We start from the raw sequence: 20,541 nt of genomic DNA, 5'->3' as shown, positions 1-20,541 counted from the left end.
ATTCCTGTGACAGGCAGGATGGGAAGATTCCGCTCCAAGTGTTCCTTAATAAAGAGTAAAGTTTAGTTATTAGTGTCACAAGTAGGCTTACATTAACACTGCAATGAAGTTACTGTGAAAATCCCCTGGTCACCGCACTCTGGTGCCTGTTTGGGTACACTGGGGGAGAATTTAGTATGGCCAATCCATCTAACCAGCAGCTCTTTCAGACTGTTGGGAGAAACTGGAACACCCAGAGGAAACCCCCACGGGGAGAACGTGCAGACTCCGCATGGACAGTGACCCAAGCCGGGAATTGAACCCTGGTCTCTGCCATTGTGAAGCAGCAGCACTAACCATTGTGCCACCGTGAGGACCTTCTTGCAACAGCTGTTGAATTCTCTGGATAGACGTGATAATCAGGCCAGGGGGCACTGCCAAGGAATGGAGCCCTGAAGGGAGACCGATCTGGGGGCCTGAAGGGGGCAGAGCTTTTGGTAACCCACTTTGGGGAGGGGGGGAATGGGAAAACTGATTCCCCGATGCTGGCGAGGATGGGAGGGGGTAGGGGAGGAGTCAGATCACACTGATGCCCACATGCTGTGAGGATGGTGTCCGTCTGTAGTGAAGGGTGGGGCGTGCTCTCTGTCCCACACACTTCATTCACAGCACAGATCACCCCAACCAGCAAAAAAGTGTCTGAGTGTAGGGGCATTGCGAAAAGGAGCATGCTGACCATCCTGATGGGAATCTCTGTGATTTGATTTGATTTATTATTGTCACATGAATTAACATACAGTGAAAAGTATTGTTTCTTCCGCGCTGTCCAGTCAAAACATACTGTTCATAGAGAAGGAAGCAAGAGAGTGTAGAATGCAGTGTTACAGTCATAGCTAGGATGTAGAGAAAGATCAACTTAATACAAGGTAAGTCCATTCAAAAGCCTGACAGCCACAGAGAAGAAACTGTTCTTGAGTCAGTTGGTATGAGACCTCAGACTTTTGTAACTTTTTCCTGAAGGCCTTTTGGCTAAGATCAAGTGTAGTATCGACATGCTGCACTTGGTGAAATCATTAGGTTACATTTCAGCTTCATTTGAAGCAATTTTTTAAAGCGGCATCTCGGCCTTTTGGCTAAGATGCAAATGAGATCAAGCCTTGGAGGAGGAGTTATGCCTACTCCAATCAGCTTGGATCATGTAGATCAAGCCCAAGACAGGAGGTGAGAGCTCTGTCTTGTCAGCTTGGATCGGGAATGTCTCAACTTGTTGTGACTCTGAATTGGACTTGATTGGATTGAATTAGAATAAAAATAAAGAAGGTGGAAGAGATAATGCCTGGGGTACGCAGGGTCCTTAATTATGCTGAATGCTTTGCCAAGGCAATAGGAAGTGTAGATTGTGTCAATAGATGGGAGGCTGGTTTGCATTAAGGAAACCACATTTTCCACTGAAGGCCATGCTTTGAGATTTTTTGGGAGAATTGTGCTCATCATGTTTTCCTGCCAGAGAGAAGCAGGACATCTGTGTGGTGACGCAAGATAAGAACATAAGAACATAAGAAATAGGAGCAGGAGTAGGCCATCTAGCCCTTCGAGCCTGCCCCGCCATTCAATAAGATCATGGCTGATCTGTCGTGGCTCAGTTCCACTTTCCCGCCCTCTCCCCATAACCCTTAATCCCCTCTCTTATCAAGAACCCATCAACCTGCTTCTTAAAAATATTTAGCGAGGCAGCCTCCACCACTTCAACGGGCAGAGAATTCCAGAGATTCACCACCCTTTGAGTGAAGAAGTTCCTCCTCAACTCCGTTCTAAACCGCCTCCCCTTTATCTTGAGGCTGTGCCCCCTAGTCCTAGTGTCTTTTTTGAGCGGGAAGAGTCTCTCCACCTCTATCCTATCCATCCCATTCATCATCTTATACGTCTCAATGAGATCTCCCCTCATTCTTCTAAACTCTAACGAGTACAAGCCTAGTTTATTCAGCCTCTCCTCATAGCTCAATCCCCTCAACTCCGGTATCAGCCTAGTAAACCTCCTCTGCACTCCCTCCAGGGCCAAAATATCCTTGCGCAGGTGCGGCGCCCAAAACTGCACACAGTACTCCAGCTGCGGCCTCACCAATGCCCTATACAGCTGCAGCAAGACCTCCCTACTTTTATATTCAATCCCCCTCGCTATGAAGGCCAGCATCCCATTCGCCTTCCTGACCACCTGCTGCACCTGCAAGCTGGGTTTTTGCGACTCATGCACAAGGACCCCGAGGTCCCTCTGCACCGTCGCCTGCTGCAGTTTTTCGCCACGTAAGTAATAGTCCTTCCTACCATTCTTCCTACCAAAGTGGACCACCTCACACTTGCCAACATTAAATTCCATTTGCCATTTCCTGGCCCATTCGCCCAGCCTATCTAGATCCTTCTGCAGACTCTCCACACCCTCCGCACAATTTGCCTTTCCCCCAATCTTGGTGTCATCAGCAAATTTCGACACCCTGCACTCGGTTCCCTCCTCCAGATCATCTATATAAATGGTAAATAGCTGAGGCCCCAGCACCGACCCCTGGGGCACCCCACTAGTCACCAACCGCCAATCCGAATAGCACCCATTGACCCCCACTCTCTGCCTCCTATTTGACAACCAATCCTCTATCCACGCTAACACCCTACCCCCAACTCCATGTCCCCTGACCTTCTGCAATAACCTCTTGTGAGGTACCTTGTCAAACGCCTTCTGAAAATCCAGAAAGACCACATCCACCGGCTCTCCTCTATCCACTGCCCTAGACACATCCTCATAGAACTCCAGTAAATTTGTCAGACACGACTTCCCTTTAATGAAACCGTGTTGCGTCTGCCCTATCAAGCAATTCCCTTCAAGATGCCTCGCAATTTCCTCCTTAATGACGGATTCCAACATTTTACCTACCACAGACGTTAAACTAACCGGCCTATAATTCCCCGCCTTTTGCCTGGCACCCTTCTTAAACAACGGCGTAACATTAGCCGTTTTCCAATCTTCCGGCACTTCCCTGGAATCCAGCGACGTCTGGAAAATAACCACCAAGGCATCCACTATAACCTCCGCCATTTCTTTCAGAACCCTCGGATGCATTCCATCCGGTCCTGGGGACTTGTCCACAATCAGCCCCTCCAGTCTGTCGAGCACCGGTGGTACCCTATATGCTGTTCAGCAGGGCAAAGGAACGGAAATAAAACTGTGGTGTGATGGGGAAGGAAAGAATAAGAGCATATTTAAACTACCTGCAGCTTGTAAAACAGAAGAGTGAGCGAGGTAGGATAAATGGGATGTAAGAAGGAGGATTAGTTATGAGGACCTGTCATCATTGATGGTGCTGGCCATGTAATCAACAATGCCTATCCCAATGATGGCCAGCACAGGAACTAGGTGCAGGAGTTGGCCATTCGGCCCTTCAAGTCTGTTCCACCATTTATTTTGATCATGGCTTGATCTTCAAAATCAATATCCTGATCCTCCCTTCCCCCCATATCCCTTGATCCCTTTAGCTCCAAGAGCTATATCCAATTCTTTCTTGAAATCACACAATGTTTTGGCCTTGACTATTTTCTGTGGCTGTGAATTCCACACATTCGTCACCGTCTGGATGAAGAAATTATTCCTCATCTCAGTTCTAAAAGGTTATCCTCAAACTATGACTCCACTTCTGGGCTCCCCCACCATCAGGAACATTCTCATCCTCTTCTTCATTAGGATTGGGAAATGTGAGTGTGTGTGTCTCTCTCCAATTACATCCTGCTGCCTCCAGCCGTGCATCAATGTTCCCTAAATAAAAGAAGGAAGTGTGTCAGTGAGTGTTGTGCAATTTGTTTGTGATGTGGCTGTCATGGTTATTTAACTGCTTGCAATCTATGAGGTGTGAGTGTGGAGTTTACATCAGTGCTGAAGTTATAATGGACCATGTGAATGTCAGCTATGAATTCTCAACTAATGTGTATAGGAACAATCTATGCTTCTATACAGATTGTTGCTGTATAGGAACATAGAAACAGGAGTACGCCATTCAGCCCATCAAGTCTATTTTGTCAATCAGTGAAATCATGGCTGATCTGTAACCTATAATCATTGAGTAGAATCAGCGAATCCCTACAGTGCAAAAGGAGGCCCTTCAGCCTATTAAGCCTGCCCCAACAACAATCCCACCCAGTCCCTATCCCCATAACCCCACATATTTACCCTGCTAATCCCTCTAACACTCAGGGGCAATTTAACATGGCCAATGCCCCTAACCCCACACATCTTTGGACTGTGGAAGGAAACTGGAGCACCCGGAGGAAACCCACCCAGACACAGGGAGAATGTGCAAACTCCACACAGACAGTGACCCAAGGCAGGAATTGAACCCGGATCACTGGCTCTGTGGGGCAGCAACGCTAACCACTGTGCCACCGTTAACTCCAATAACCTGCCTTTGGCCTTGTCTCTTAATATCTTTATTTGACAAATATTTATCTATCTCAGGTTTAAAGATAGCAACTGATCTAGACTCAACTGCCATTTGTGGAAGAGAGTTCCACACCTCTGCCATTCTTTGTGTGTAGAAGTGCTTCCTAACATCTCTCCTGAACTGTCCTGCCCTAATTTTTACGCCCTTTAGTTCTAGATTCTCCAACCAGTGGAAATAGTTCATCTACCCTGTCTTTTCCTGTTAGTATCTTGAAGACTTTGATCAGGTCATTCCTTAACCTTCTAAATTCTAGAGAGAACAGGTCTAATTTGTATAATCTCGCCTCATAATTGAACACCTGAAGGCAAGATACCATCCTTCTAAACCTATGCTGCAATCCTTCCAAGACTAATATATCCTTCCTAAGTTGTGGAGCCCGGATCTGCTCCAAGCGGGGTCTAACCAGGGTTTTTTATAACTGCAGCATAACTTCTTTGTCCTTATATTCCAGTTCTCAGGATATAAAAGCCAGTATTCAATTAGCCTTCCTGATTATTTTGTTTGTGGCATTATAAAGATCTGCGCACCTGAATTCCCAAGTCTCTATGGACATCGACTGTATTTAACTTCGCACCATCTAGAAAGTGTTCTGATCTATCCTTTCTCAGTTCAAAATGAATAGCCTCACACTAGCTTAGATTGAAATCCATGAGCCACAGTTTTGCCCATTCAGCTAGTCTATCAATATCCCCTTGTAATTTTACATGATCATCTACAATGCCGCCTTTGTGTCATCGGCAAACTTAGGTATGTGACTTTCTATGCCATTATCGAAGTTGCGAATAAATAATGTGAATAACTGAGGTTCTAACACAGATCCTTATGGGACACCACTATTCACAATCCATCAATTTGGGTACCTATCCGTTATCCCTACTTTCTGTCGTCTGCCACTCAATCAATTTCTGAGCCATGTCAGTAATTTGCCCTCAGTTCCATGGGCTTCTACCACAGTTAACGGACTCTTTTGCAGGATCTTATTAAAGGCCTTCTGGAAGTGCCCAGAATTGAACACAATACTCTAACTGAGGTCAAGCTAGAGCTTTATAAAGATTCACCATTACTTTCCTATTTTTGTGCTCAATAGCTCTGTGTATGAAACCCAAGGTCCCACATGCTTTGTGAACTAGTCTCTCAATATTTCTTGCACCTTCAAAAATCTGTACACATGAGCCCTCAGCTGCCACTGTCCCTGCACACTCTTAAGAACTGTGCCAATATTGCCTCTCACTTTCACTTCCGTCAAATGCAATACTTCACACTTCTTTGTAATAGATTCCATATCCCACTTGTCTGCCCATTCTGCTAGTCTATCTATGACCTGTTGCAGTCAAGTGGTATCATTCCCACTGCTTGCTGCACCTTGAAGTTGGTATCATTTGTAAATATTAAAATTCTACTGTGCTTCAATATCCAAGTCATATATATATTTCAAAAGGCAATGATACTAGCAGTGGCCCTTGGTGAACACTACTGTCTATCACCATCCAGTCTGAAAAACATCCATTTACCACAATTTCCTGGTTTTCTGTCTTTAAGTGCTGTTGTGTCCAAGTTGACAGTAACCCTCCTATTCCATGAGCTCAAATCTTTAGCCAGTCTTTATGTGGTGCTTGTTAAGCTCTTTCTTAAAATTAATATAGATAACACCCATTTGCATTCATTAACCTTACTTCCTCCAAAAATTCAGTTATGTTATTCAAACACAATCTGCTTTTTGCAAATCCATTCTGGCTCTCCTTAACTAACTCAAATCTCTCCAGGTTCCATGGATTTTTTTTTCCTTCATTGGTCTTTCTAAAACCTTCCCCACTACTGTAACTAACCAGCCTGAAGGGATTAGGAAAGTCTGTTCACCCTTTCTTGAACAGCTCCATCACGTTTTCCACTCTCCAATCCTCTGGCACCTCCCACATTAAGAAGTCTCACAATACCTCTTACATCCCCAGGGAAGTTTGGAAGATCATGATACACCGCACCACTATCTCCACTCCCACTTTCCTTAACAAAGTCATCTGGACCAAATGGCTTATTTACTCTACCCATAGCCAAACTTTCCAGTACATTCCACCTATCAGTTTTCATCCCATCCATTCAATTCGATCATATCCGCTTCCAGTGCTATTTCATTTGCATTCCCTGCCTTTGGTAAAGACCATTACAAAGTTCTCATGAAGTGTTTTAGCCTCACTCTGTGCCTCTTCCAGAAACAAAAAAATATTGTTGCACAATATCTTACGTGAAGGGATCTGAATTGAGCAAGCTTTTGACATGAACCAATTAGGCAAATGAGAGGCAGGATACTGCACCTCTTACACCATTCATCTCCCCTTTCACTTTGAATAATTACTTTCTGTTCTACTTGCCCTGAAAATTTCTTTATTGCATCATGCCCATCATTAAAACAAGGATGTTCTGAGTCAAATGACTTAGGGAGATGATGCAAGCTGGATTACATCCAATGGATCAGTTTAGCACATAAATGTGATCAAGAATAAAATGGCCCTTTTTTTGCAGCTCTATTCATCCCATTTACATCGGGGTGGCACGGTAGCACAGTGGTTAGCGCTGCTGCTTCATAGTGCCAGAGACCTGGATACGATTCCTAGCTTGGGACACTGTCTGTGTGGAGTTTGCACATTCTCCCTGTGTGTGCGTGGGTTTCCTCAGGGTGTTCCGGTTTCCTCCCACAGTCCAAGGATGTGTGGGTTAGGTGGATAGGCCATGCTAAATTGCCCCTTAATGTCAGGGGGACTAGCTAGGGAAAATGCATGGGGTTATGGGGATAGGGCCTGGGTGGGATTGTGGTCAGTGCAGACTCAATGAGCTGAATAGTCTCCTTCTGCACTATAGGATTCTGTGATTGGCGTTCTAATTTTCAAGCCATTTAAGTTTTAAAACTTAGACGTAAAAAGCTTGCCTAGCCTTTCAGATCTTCTACATATTATGACAGAGAATGGTAACTATCAAAAGAATTATCTTGCATTAAGTTGCAAGAAAATCCAACTGGTCAATGGGAAAGTAGCAGGAAGCAAATTCCAGAATCCTACTCACATTACTTCGGCTGGAAGGCCACTTGGGTCAGGCTGCCATCCCTGCCCTACAAGCATTTACTCAGGCAGAGAGAGGCATCATATGGCATCAGGTGTGGGAGCTGCCTCCTTGTTAAGCCCCCTTTACCCATCAGGGACCTTCGCAAAGACTGATCTTCCCTTTACCCCTGTGATTGTCCCCCGCTGGCCCCAAATTCCCCTTCCCCCCACTTCCCCCAAGCCAGATCCTGCCCTGCCTAGCCTTGGCGCGAACTTGGACTCAATGCACAGTCCAGGCTCCATTGCACAATGCCTTCCTCAGTGACTGGAGCAGTGCTACAGCTTCTGGTGATATATCTAGGGCAAGAGAACTGCCAGCCATTTGAATGGCAGCTCCCTAAGGCAGGACTTCCTCTTGGAACGGGGCAGAAGGCTGTTCTTGAGCAGATTTTAGGCCCAAGGGTTGTTAGGTGGCCGCAGGGCAAATTGGCTTAGCATGGGTGGGTGAGCACCAACCTTTACATCAGGGAGGTGGGTACTCCACCCCTCAACAAAACATCCACTCCATAATAACAGAAATTAAAGAATTCAGTCAAAGAAGGATAGGAAATTTGTAGGCTATTCAACCCTGAGATGTTGTTCCGCCATTGGGTGGCTATCAAGCTCATTTGAATCTCAAGCTCTCAATTCTTCATATATCTCAATACTAATGCCTATCAATCTCAGTTCTGATATTTATATTGATCCAACTTCCACAGCAGTTTGGGGGGGAGAGTTCCAGATTTGTGTGAAAAAGTATTCCGAATGGACCTAAATATAAACTTTTAAAAGTATAGGGTAGAGCTTGTGTCTAGTGGAAAATTCTTAAGCAGAGTTTCTGCTACTATTGTTAGGCTTTGGTAAATGTTTTATGTCTCAATGAATTCTTGCGCCTTACAATAGGACAATTAAGCATCATTTTAATGGGGAGGTTTTTGGGAGTTCAGGGACCGGGAATATAACTGTCATTGGAGCATAAGGCCTGATACAACTCCAGGGCCTCAAGTACAACCTCCAACACTGACTGGGTTAAGTTCTACGTATGTTGGATGACGGTGAGCTGTGGGTCAAAGTGGAAATATATCCACAATCGGCGTGCAGGCAGAGATATAATAAATATACAGAACAGGAGAGTACTTTCATTTTTCAACTTACAATTCTTCCACGTGGAATTATAGAATCATAAAACTGGAGGATCCTTATAGTTCAAAAGGAGGCCATTCAGCCCTTCGAGTCTGCACTGACTCTCCGTAGGAGCATCTGACCCAGCTCCCCCTTCTACCCTTCCTGGTAACCCTGCCCATTTACCATAGCCAATTGACCTAACCTGCACATCTTTGGACTGTGGGAGGAAACCAGAGCATCCAGAGAAAACCCACGCATGCACAGAGAGAATGTGCAGACTCCATACAGACAGTCACCCAAGCTAGGAATCGAACCCAGGTCCCTGGAGCTGTGAGGCAGCAGTAATAATCACTGTGCCACCCCCTTTGCCACCTTATCCACATGTCCTTTAGTTTATTGAATATTCCCTTGCTTTTTTTGCCCTCCCAAAAGAATTACCTCAAACCTGGAATCGAACCCAGGTCCCTGTCACAGTGAGGCAGCAGTGCTAACCACTGTGCCACTATGCCTTTGGGCCTCTGGTGACTAAGATCTTCACTGTAGCCTGCTTTCAGCAATGGATTTGAAATCTCGAGATCTTTGTCTTGGCTCCCAGATGAAATGGCACAACTTCAATGGGATGCAACATTGCTATTGAAATTAGGCCCCTCTTCTCCTTGTCTAAAATGATGTGGTCCAGAATGAAGTTATAATCTGCTTTTTGTACCATTCACATCAGGTGAGCTGGGTTGATGCCAACCCTCTTATCAGAGCTCCTGTTTATGATGCCTACCCAATGATCAATCACAGCTCTCTACCCAATTGAGAAGGGGCACGTCTGTGGATTTCAAGGGAAGGTAAAACTAAACATGGTTGTATTGTTGTTCGTAGTTTAATAGTGTGCTGGCACTTGCAATCTTGGTCTAGTCATGAGTAATGCACACGCGGGCGCGGCATCAAATGGCTGGCAGCTCTTCTGTAATCCTGTTGCAGCAAGAGTGAATGATTTGACAAGACCAGAAATGATGGGGCAGGGAGAAAGACTCATATTCAGCTTATCCTCCCTGAATCGTCATAGAATCATAGAATCCCTACAGTGCCGAAAGAAGCCATTTGGCCTATCAAGCCTGCACCAGCAACAATCCCACCCTTTCCCTGTCATCCCATATATTTACCCTGCTAATTCCCTTGACCCCCGAAGGAGATGTAATATTGTGCTTCTTTGACAATCCTGTCAAGGTTCAGAAGTGATTCTGCACCTTGCAATTACACAGCTATGTTCAAGTAATAGGTTTCTGACCTCGACTGTACCATTAGAGGATAATTTGCTTGTCTTGTGATGAGCTGGTCCGGATGTTTATATTAGGAATGAGGGTTGTACCCCTTGAGAGGACTTTATTATATATTTTCTGCATGGTACGGTTTAATGATTGCTTCATTTTGTACAAAACAGTTATGACTCAAGTATATCCAGGAACTCATTTGCGTTGATCGAATGGATGACACCATTTTTTGAACTCTATCGCAATCTATAGTATCGTAAAACGAAAAGCCGAAAAAAAAGCTTTTAATTTAGAATGGGAATGCATTATTATTGTAGTTTTAAAGGTATTTCCTTTCTTTTTGCAAATCTCCTCCCACAAGCCCCACCACCACTTTCCTGGAAATGTGATTTCTGCCACTACAACTTTTGTGAACTATTTACAATTTTCTGCTTGTTATGGGCCAAAGTAGACTGACAATGTGCTCATGAAGTCATCTTTAATATGCAGAATCCCATTGCTACTGTGGGAAGGTTTTGCAAAGTGACTTCTAGCTGAGGCCTGTCTTGCATGACCGCTGGATGACCTGTAGTATCATGCGCAAACAAGCATTGTTCATGAGTAAGCATCGACTGTAAGTGTTGGCCAAGTTTTGTCGGGCAGTCACCTGATCAACACATGCATGTTCCAGCTGGAAAATTTGCATGTTGATAAAGGAAAAGGAACTCTTTTTTTTACAAATTCCCCCAGCCCAGCCAAATATAGTTTAACACCATCCAAGAACACTGGGGCCAGTTGTAATGATGTTCTGACCACCCTTCTGACTAAAATAAAAACTTGGATATTACTGATCTGTATCACTTAATTGTAGTAAGAAGTCTCACAACACCAGGTTAAAGTCCAACAGGTTTATTTAATAGTAAATGTCACAAGCTTTTGGAACACGGTTCCTTCGTCAGGTGAGTGGAGAGTTCTGTTCAGAAACAGGGCATATAAAGGCACATAGAGTTTACAGAATACTGATTAGAATGCAAGTCTTTACAGCTAATCTGCCTGAACTGTCCACTCACCTGACGCAGGAACAGCGTTCCGAAAGCTTGTGGCGTTTACTATCAAATAAACCTGTTGGACTTTAACCTGGTGTTGTGAGACTTCTTACTGTGTTTACCCCAGTCCAACGCCAGCACCTCCACATCATCACTTAATTACACTCATCTTTAAAGCTAGTTCAGTTTTAGGAAGAAAATGGGGTCAGAAAGTCATAGAATCTACAGCGCAGGAGGAGGCCATTTGGCCCATTGAACTGCGCTGAAAACAACCCCACCCAGGATTTGTCCTACATCTTTACCTTCCTAATCCCCCTGAGTGCAATTTATTATCATGGCCAATCAATCTAACCCACACATCTTTGGATTGTGGGAGGAAACCACTTCACCCAGAGGAAATCCACACAGACGCATGAAGAATATGCAAACTTCACACTGACCACGGCTGGAATTGAACCTGTGTCCCTGGCGCTGAGGGGCAGCAGTGCTAACCATTGTGCCACCTGCACATGCTTCCATACATGCTGCTAATGTGTTTTTTTTTAATTAAACGTAATGAAAAATACTTCTTCGCTATGTGATTTTGCAATCTGCATTCCTATTCTAAGTTAAAAGGTGCTTTTTTTTGGCTCTTTCCTTTTACGATGCAATAGATTGCAGTTGGCATTCAAAAGATTGCGACATCCATTTGATCAATGCAAATGACTTCCTGGATACACTTGAGTCATAACCGAATTGTACAAAATGAAGCAATCATTAAATCATGCAATGCAGAAAATATATAATAAAGTCCTCTCAAGGGGTTACAATTCTCAACCCTAATATAAGCATCCAGACTAGCTCATCACAAGACTAGCAAATTATCCTAAACCTCTCCTCATAATTAACCTCTAGGAGGTGTCCAAGAGCAGTTTAAGATGTCTTTTCCTCTAATTTGCATACTTATTCTCCGTGTGGAGAAATATCTGTCTCCCCATTGAACTCCTCATTGTGATGGTACAGTCGAGGTCAGAAACCTATTACTTGAACATAGCTGTCAACCCATATCTTAATCTTCCAGCGTAGCACATTGACAATTGTCACCCTATTATAGTAAGGATATTATTAAACTAGAAAAAATGCAGAAAAGATTTACCAGGATGCTACTGGGACTTGATGGTTTGAGTTATAAGGAGAGGTTGGATAGACTGGGTATTTTTTTCTCCCAAGTGTAGTAGGCTGAGGGGTGATCTTATAGAGGTCTATGAAATAATGAGGGGCACAGATCAGCTAGATAGTCAATATCCTTTCCCAAAGGTAGGGGAGTCTAAAAGTAGAGGGCATAGGTTTAATGTGAGACGGGAGAGATACAAAAGTGTCCAGAGGGGCAATTTTTTTCACACAGAGTGGGGAGTGCCTGGAACAAGCTGCCAGAGGTAATAGTAGAGATGGGTACAATTTTGCCTTTTAAAAAGCATTTAGACAGTTGCATGGGTAAGATGGGTATAGAGGGACTTCTATAGGGGCAATTGGGACTAACTTTGGGGTTTAAAAAAAGGGCGGCATAGACAGGTTGGGCTGAAGGACCTGTTTCCATGCTGTAAGCCTCTATGACAATCTGCCAAACTTTGCCTGACGAGGTGGCTGAAGTAGATTCAACAGCAACTTTCAGGAGTGATTTGGAGAAATACTTGAAAAGGTGGAATGTGTAGCATGGTGAGGAATGAACAGAGGAGTGGGATTAATTGGATTGGTCTTTCAAAGTGCTGACAGGAACATAATGGATCAAATGACCTCCCTCTATGCTGTATTAATTTAGGAATCTGAGTTTTTGGACTCATTCACTTGAGTTTGTAGACACTTACGCCTTGATTTTATGGGGTGTTGGCCTTTCTGGGAATGCCATCCCCGAGAGCTGTTGGCCCATCAGATGCCAATTGTCCTTCAGCACTACTAGTGCCACTGGGAGCTGTGGCCACAATCCGACTGCATTTGGGGGCTGAGAAAGTTTTCAGAGCTGGATCAGGAGTTGGGAAGTATTTTGGTGTATCACTGGGGCATTCAGCAGGCTGCAGTGAGAACAGTGGCAGTGGGGGAGGGAGGGGCTGTGGTGAAGGCAGGGTTTCAGAAACAAGGGGGACAGTTTAGAAACACACCCTCACCATCCAGGGAAACTGGCACTTGGCATGGGTCACTCCCACTGCCAACTAAATCCCAGAAACAGTGAGATAAAGCCACTTAAGGGTTTCAATTGGTCTGCTGGCAGGCGGGCTGTCAAACACCATCCTGCCCATGGTAATATTGTGGTGGGACCAGGAGTTAATGATGGGCAGAACACTGGTTGGATTTTACATGCTCCCTGGCTTGAAGATTTGTAAAATCCAGCCCGATATTAGAAAAGAGCACTAATAGGATAGTCACTGAGAGTAAGCACTTTTGTATTAATTTCATCCCTTTCCCTGTCAACTGTCTGAGGTTAAATCAGATTGTTTGCAATGCAATCTTGGTGACATATTTGACCCTGTGATGAACATCATATATTCAGGCCATTGCTAAGAGCACCTATGTCAACTATTGTAACATTGTCCAACTCTGCCCCCCGCCTTAGCTGAGCTGCTGCTGAATCCCCCCTCTATGCCTTTGCCAGCTTCAGACTGACTATTCCAACATGCTAAACCTGACAGCCAGTTTGTAAAGGACCAGAAGTCAATATTTACTCAGGTTTATTTATAAAGTGAAGCATTATAAGTATATGGCTCTGAATTCTATAACCCAACGCAGGCATCAGTAAGTGTTTGTACTCTTTGAAATATCAAATAAACTAATTAGCTAATGAAACACCTCTTTAAGAGGATGTCTCTTTATTGGCTCTTTTGATATCCATAAAGTAAATATTAATTAATCAAACACCCTTTAAAGGGGGACTGTAATAAAAAACTAAACTTTCAAAGGAAACGTATCAAATTAAATTCACGTTCCTGGGATTGGCGTCTCTTTATATGTGCTCAAGTAATTATCCAGTGATTGCCCTGCACCTATATATATATTTCAACTTAATTTCCAGAATTAATGCAACACATTGCTGGTTGGTTTCCCACATTCTACATATCTCTCATTCTACATTCTTTATAAATTTGAGGTCATCCAAACCTCTGCTGCCATTGGCATAACTCGCATCAAGGCCTGTTTACCTTCACCCTGTACTCGCTCACTTCCATTGCCTCCCAGTCAATCAAAATCTCAATTTTAAAATTCTCATGCACGTTTGCAAATGGCCTCACCCCTCCATATTTCTGAATCTCCCTCTGATCCACAACCCTCAGAGATAAATGCTCTGATCCAATTCTGTCCTTTTGAGCATCCCTGATTTTAATTGTTCCACCATTGGTGGCAAAGTCTTCAGCTCCCTAAGCCGCAAGCTGTGGAATTCCCTCCCTGTGGGGGGCGATTCTTCCAAAAGCGCTGAATTGGTGGGAAAACGGTTCTAGGTCATGACTGTTTTCTCAGTTCGACTTCACACTCGAATCTTCCCACTCTGTGTACTGCAGAGGTCCCAATCGTGAACCTCGTTAAAAACCTGGTGGGGAGGCAGGGCCTATTCGCGCTGGAGTCTGACAGCTCCAGAACTCTGCGTATGCACAGTGGTCCCGATCTGTCAGTCCCCCCGTTTGCTGGCCAGCTCAATCACTGGCCAGCCGGTGACCCCCCCACAGTGCTGCCCCCCCCACAGCCTGATTGTGGCCCCCACAACAATTCCCAGGCCAGGCCTGATCACACCACCCCCGCATCCCCCCCCCCCCCCCCCCCACCCCGGCACTGCCCAATGCCTGGTGGGCAGAGCTCTTGTGCCCCGTGGGCAGTGTCAGGGGCCACAGATTGGACTGCCAGGGCGCCCAAAACCAGGGGGACACCATCCTCCCACTGCCTGACCTCCTGGGGGACCCGGATTGCTCCCCCCTCCATTCTGGTGGTGTCTCCCGCTAGTTCCCCAAACTTGGGGAGCTACTCTAAATCTTGTCGGAATGAAGTACTCCTGGCGGGGTGTGACATTCATTCAGGACTGCAAGTTCCCGATAATGACATTGAAAACGTGTTAAAACTACATCAATAAAATTCAGATGACTTACCTGACTTCCCGCTAGTTTCCAGTGTGGTCTGGTCTCCAACTGTTTGCTGGCTCTGGGAGATGTGCAGGCATTCCCAGCGCATGCGCAAATCCTGAAACAAGGCCGGTGTGACGCGTATCTCCCAGCCCGACCCGCCAGAAAAGTTGCAGGTCACGATGGGAGAATCGCCCCGTATATCTCTATCTCGTTTTCTTCCTTTAGAACTTTCTTTAAAACCTACCAAGGTATTGGGCCGTTTACCAAAATTCACCTCATGTCTCAGTGTCTAATTTTGTTTTCTAGAGCTTCTGTGAAGTGTCTTGGTACATTCCGCACATCAAAGGCTATATATAAATATAAATGGTTGTTGTTGCTAAATATAATATCATGTTTTCACGTAGATGAAGAGTAACAAAGGTAATTGGGTAGTGATAGAAGCAGTAGCCATTTTTATTATGATTTTCATTTGGAAGTAATTGTAAGGAATGGGTGGCCCTCAGTTATGAAATGCTGCAAAGTCGCATGGTTAAGGATGTGTTTGATTGTGATGAGTTGTGACTGGAATCATTTGGTGCTTCCCTTGATTCCACTCCTCTTCCTCAACTTTATCCTTCCCACCTTCCTTCACCTTCTCTTCTATCTCCTGAGCTGCATTCACCCTTGCTGGGTGGTAATGACTCATCTCTCTTATGTTCAGCAGATTATGCAGCATACAGGAGACAGAATGAAGCTGGTGCACACATGTCCTGTCTATCTGTCTTTCCTGTAGCATTAGCGCTATCCTGGAAAGCCTCTCCTCCACCTTCCATTCCTCATTCAGACAAAATGGTGTCCCCTAGCAAAATTCCCATGGCCAAGCATTACCTTACTCCTGGCCACTCTGAAAAGGTGTCCAATAAAGTAGACTAGTGAAGCATTCACTCCCTTTTTGGGAGATATCCTAAGAAAAAATAGAGGAAAAATATTGACAGAGCGCTGGTGAAGTATCAGCAAAGTGTTGCAGAAAGTTTCCCAATGTGTCTCAAATATCCTCTTCAAGTAAAGACAATCTCCAACAGTAAGAGACCATGGCGTTAAGCAGAGCCTTAAACAGCAATAGAAATCCTCAACAATGAATTGTTTAATCAAATTCAACTGTTCACTTTTAGAAGAGATTTGTAATCATAGCATTAGCCAGCAAAATGAGGCACAGCTTCTTTAATGAGTGCTAGCAAGCAACTTAATTGTCCATCAGGGTCTTATCAATTTTAGGGATGGCCGTTCCTAGCATGCATACCATACAAACCCTTTATTCGATTCCATGTCAATGTTTCCTCTTCTCTTCTCAGTTCCCATTGCTCGTCCTCTTCCCCAAGCTGGGTATAATTATATTGGTACTATTTCCCTGCTCAGTCTTCATCCAAGTGTTCACTATTTATGTATAATTCTTCATGGTGAACACTGGCAAATTGTTCAACCACTGGGAACAGACTCCAACTCTGCATTCGTCTAACATTCAGATGTGCACTTTCAAGACTGGTATAATCTTTGTAGACGTGTTATGTGGTCTGTATGAAAAGACTAATACTGAAGCTCGCTAAACTGCTGTCTACTATGTTCCGTGTTGAGCAATGAGCAACCAAGTCCATTTTGGTGACAGGATCAGCTCATCCTGGTTCCTCAACAACAGATTGCCATGATGTTCAGTGCTTATGCCAACACCCTTCAATATTTGCATGCACAACATGCTATCAAAAAAATTGCACTCATTTGCATTTGTGGGTGACCTTACCCCGGCAACACAAGCCAGCACCTTATATGACATTGTTTCTGCCCGAATGTAAATCTAAACACAATGGAGGAATTTTTGTGAAAATGGAAACTCAGTGGCACAGTGATTAGCACTGCTGTCTCACAGCGCTGGGGGCAGGGGTTCAATTCCTGGTTTGAGTCACTTTCTGTGTTGAGTTTGCACACTCTCCCCGTGTCTGCATGGGTTTCCTCTAGATGCTCTAGTTTCCTCCCACAGTCTGAAAGATGTGCTGGTTAGGTGCCATGACTATGCTAAATTCTCCCTCCATGTACCCAAACAGGTGCCGGAACGTGGTGACTAGGGGATTTTCACAGTGACTTAATTGCAGCATTAATGTAAGTCTATCTGTGACTAATAAATAAACTTTAAACTCCAGACAAGCCCCCACAAAACAACAGGTGCTGTATTTGTCTAGGAATGCTAAGTGAACCCTGGACGTGGCTTTCTGAAGCAATACTGTGTAATATGGCAGCATTCCGACCTATGGAGTGAAGCTGAACTGCACATTAACCTTCCACAGACACCTGAATAAGGTAATTGCCAAGACAAAGACAGGGGTCAACTTGGTTTAGAAACTGCTTAACCTTCAATGATCTATGAAAGGCTCAACGCAGAATGCCCCTCACTTTGATTTTCTGCAAAGTTAATGGGCAAACCTAAATCACAACCAAACTATGACAGATGTTGGGGGGGAGGTCTTTCAGGTAACTATAACAGACGTGGATGCTTGAAACATAAATTGAAAAGTTCATGATACAGATCACCCCCCAGAACAACCATGGAACATATGTTTTTTTTTGATGTCCAATATTTTTATTTATCCATTTTCTTAAAAACTAAAGAATTGACATCAATTTTTGCCAAAATACGGAAAGCTAGCTGAATCCCTACTAAAGCTTGACAGTTCCTGTTAACTATTTTGGTTCCCAAATCCCAATTAAAGCTTGACAGTTCCTGTTAACTATTTCGCTTCCATTCAGCTTAAAAAATTGATAAACAGCAGAAAATGAATCCCAAATAAACTACAATTGGTTCCATGGAACACATGCTCCATTCACAAATAGTTTCTGTTACCTCTGAGACAATTATCTGGCTTAACAACCTGAATATAAAATTATAGTCTTTTACATCAGCCACAATAGAGGGGGAATGAGCATGCTAAGTCACCACTGACTATACTCCTTATAAATCTATGATTGTGAGACCAAATTCCCCTCCAACTTGATTTTCAAGTTTGCTGATAGGTGCATCTAATGGGTTGCATCTCAAACGATGATGAGACAGAGTACAGAAATGAGATAGAGATTCTGGTGAACTGGTGTGGCGACAATAACCTCTCCCTCAATGTCAACAAAATGAAGGAGATTGTCATCGAATTCAGGAAGTGTAAACAAAACATGCCCCTGTCTACGTCAACGGGGATGAAGTAGAAAGAGTGGAGAGCTTCAAATTTTTCGGTGTCCAGATCACCAACAACCTGTCCTCATCCCCATATGCTGACGCTACAGTTAAGAAAGCCCACCAATGTCTCTACTTTCTCGGAAGACTAAGAAAATTTGGCATGTCAGCGACGATTCCCACCAACTTTTACAGATGCACCATAGAAAACATTTTTTCTGGTTGTGTCACAGCTTGTATGGCTCCTGCTCTGCCCAAGACTGCAAGGAACTACAAAAGGTCATGAATGTAATCCAATCCATCACACAAATCAACTTCCCATCTATTGACTCTGTCCGCACTTCCCGCTGGCCCAGAAAAGCAACCAGCATAATTAAGGACCCCACACATTCCAGACATTCCCTCTTCTACCTTCTTCCGTTGAGATAAAGATACAAAAGTCTGAGGTCAAGTACCAACTGACTCAAGAACAGCTTCTCACCTGCTGCCGTCAGACTTTTGTATGGATCTACTTTGCACTAAGTTGATCTTTCTTTACACCGTAGCTATGACTGTAACACTACTTTCTGCATTTTCTCATTTCCTTCTCTATGAACGATATCCTTTTTTATACAGTGTGCAGGAAACACCACTTTTCACTGTATGCTAATACATGTGACGATAATAAATCAAATCAAGTCATTGTGACTGCCAAAAACCTGTGCTTCCTCACCACAAGGTGCAGTTGGAAAAGAGTAACGCTTGTTTCAGATTTTCCTGATTGGCAGTCACAAAATTTTTGTCTGACAGTCTTTATCCACTGGAATTCTGCCACCTCACCCATCATGGAATCGAAGTGGATGAGGGGCAGACACTGGAAATGTCTGTTGACCTCGGGTGGGATCTTTCAGTTTTGGGTCGAGCAAGGCCGTAAAATCCATGGACTGAGCCTTTAACATCCAGTTAAAATAGCACAGTAGTTAACAGTACTGCCTCACAGCATCAGGGAGCCCGGTTCAATTCTCAGCTTGGGTCACTGTCTCTGTGGAGTCTGCACATTCTCCCCATGTCTGCATGGGTTTTCCCCAGGTGCTCCGGTTTCCTTCCACAGTCCAAATGACATGGTGGTTAGATGCATTGGCCATGCTAAATTCTCCCTCGGTGTACACGAACAGGTGCCTGAATAAGGCAACTAGGGGTTCATTGCAGTGTTAATGTAACTCCAGTGTGATGCCACCACCAAACGTATTTTCTCTTCATTCCCACTGTCAGCATTCCACAAAGACCATTCCTTCCGGGATAAACTAGTCCACTCCTCCATTATACCCAACACCTCTCCCCTCACTCATGGCACCTTCCTTTGCAATCACAGAAGGTGTAACACTTGCCCCTTTACCTCTTCCATGCTTACCATCCAAGGTCCAAAACACTCATTCCAGGTTAAGCAGTGTTTCACTTGCACCTCTTTCAGCTTGTCGATTGCATTCGCTACTCCCAATCTGGTCTCCTCTATATTAGAGAGACCAAATGGAGACGGGGCGATCACTTTGCTGAGCACCTCTGGTCTGTGCGCAATCAAGACCCTGACCTTCCCATTGCTTGGCATTTTAACGCACAATCCTGCTCCAATGCCCACATGTCTGTCCTTGGCCTGCTGCAACGTTCCAGTGAAGCTCAACGCAAACTGGAGGGACAGCATCTTTCAGCTCTCATCTTATCTTTCAACGAGGCACATTACAACCTTCTGGTCTGAACATTGAATTCAACAACTTCAGATGATTTACTCTACCCTACCTCGACCCTTTTGTTCTCATTTTATTTAATTATTAACTGTTCTCTAACTTTTATTTCTTTTTTGTCTTTTTTTATTCTTCTTTTCACCTCATCTCCCCCCCCCCCCCTTATCCCCCTTTCCGTACCTTTTCTCCCCCTTTGCTTCCCCTTTTCCCCCTTTTTTTCCTCTCTCTCTCACCCATCTCCTCCCTACCTTCCAGCAACATCTTCACCTGTCACAGCTTGCCCTCTGAGTTCAGATTCTGTGCCATTTGGCTATTCACACCTTCTATTCTCTCTGGACTGCCATTAGCAGCCTGTCCCCTTGTTTCTGTGGCCATGACTCATCTTTCATTCCCTCACCCTATAGTATAAATATCTCCCACTTCCTGTGACTGTTAGCTTTGGCAAAGGTTCATCTGGACTCGAAACGTCAGTTCTTTTCTCTCCTTACAGATGCTGCTAGGCTTGCTGACATTTTCCAGCATTTTCTCTTTTGGTTAATGTAAGCCTACTTGGCACATTAATAAATAAGCTTAATAAAACTTAATAATTTTAAAGGAAACATCAT

Source organism: Carcharhinus amblyrhynchos, chromosome 14 (genome assembly GCF_965287045.1).
Source record: "Carcharhinus amblyrhynchos chromosome 14, sCarAmb.v2.hapA, whole genome shotgun sequence".
In the NCBI taxonomy this organism is placed as follows: domain Eukaryota; kingdom Metazoa; phylum Chordata; class Chondrichthyes; order Carcharhiniformes; family Carcharhinidae; genus Carcharhinus; species Carcharhinus amblyrhynchos.
This window is presented reverse-complemented; position numbering follows the sequence as displayed.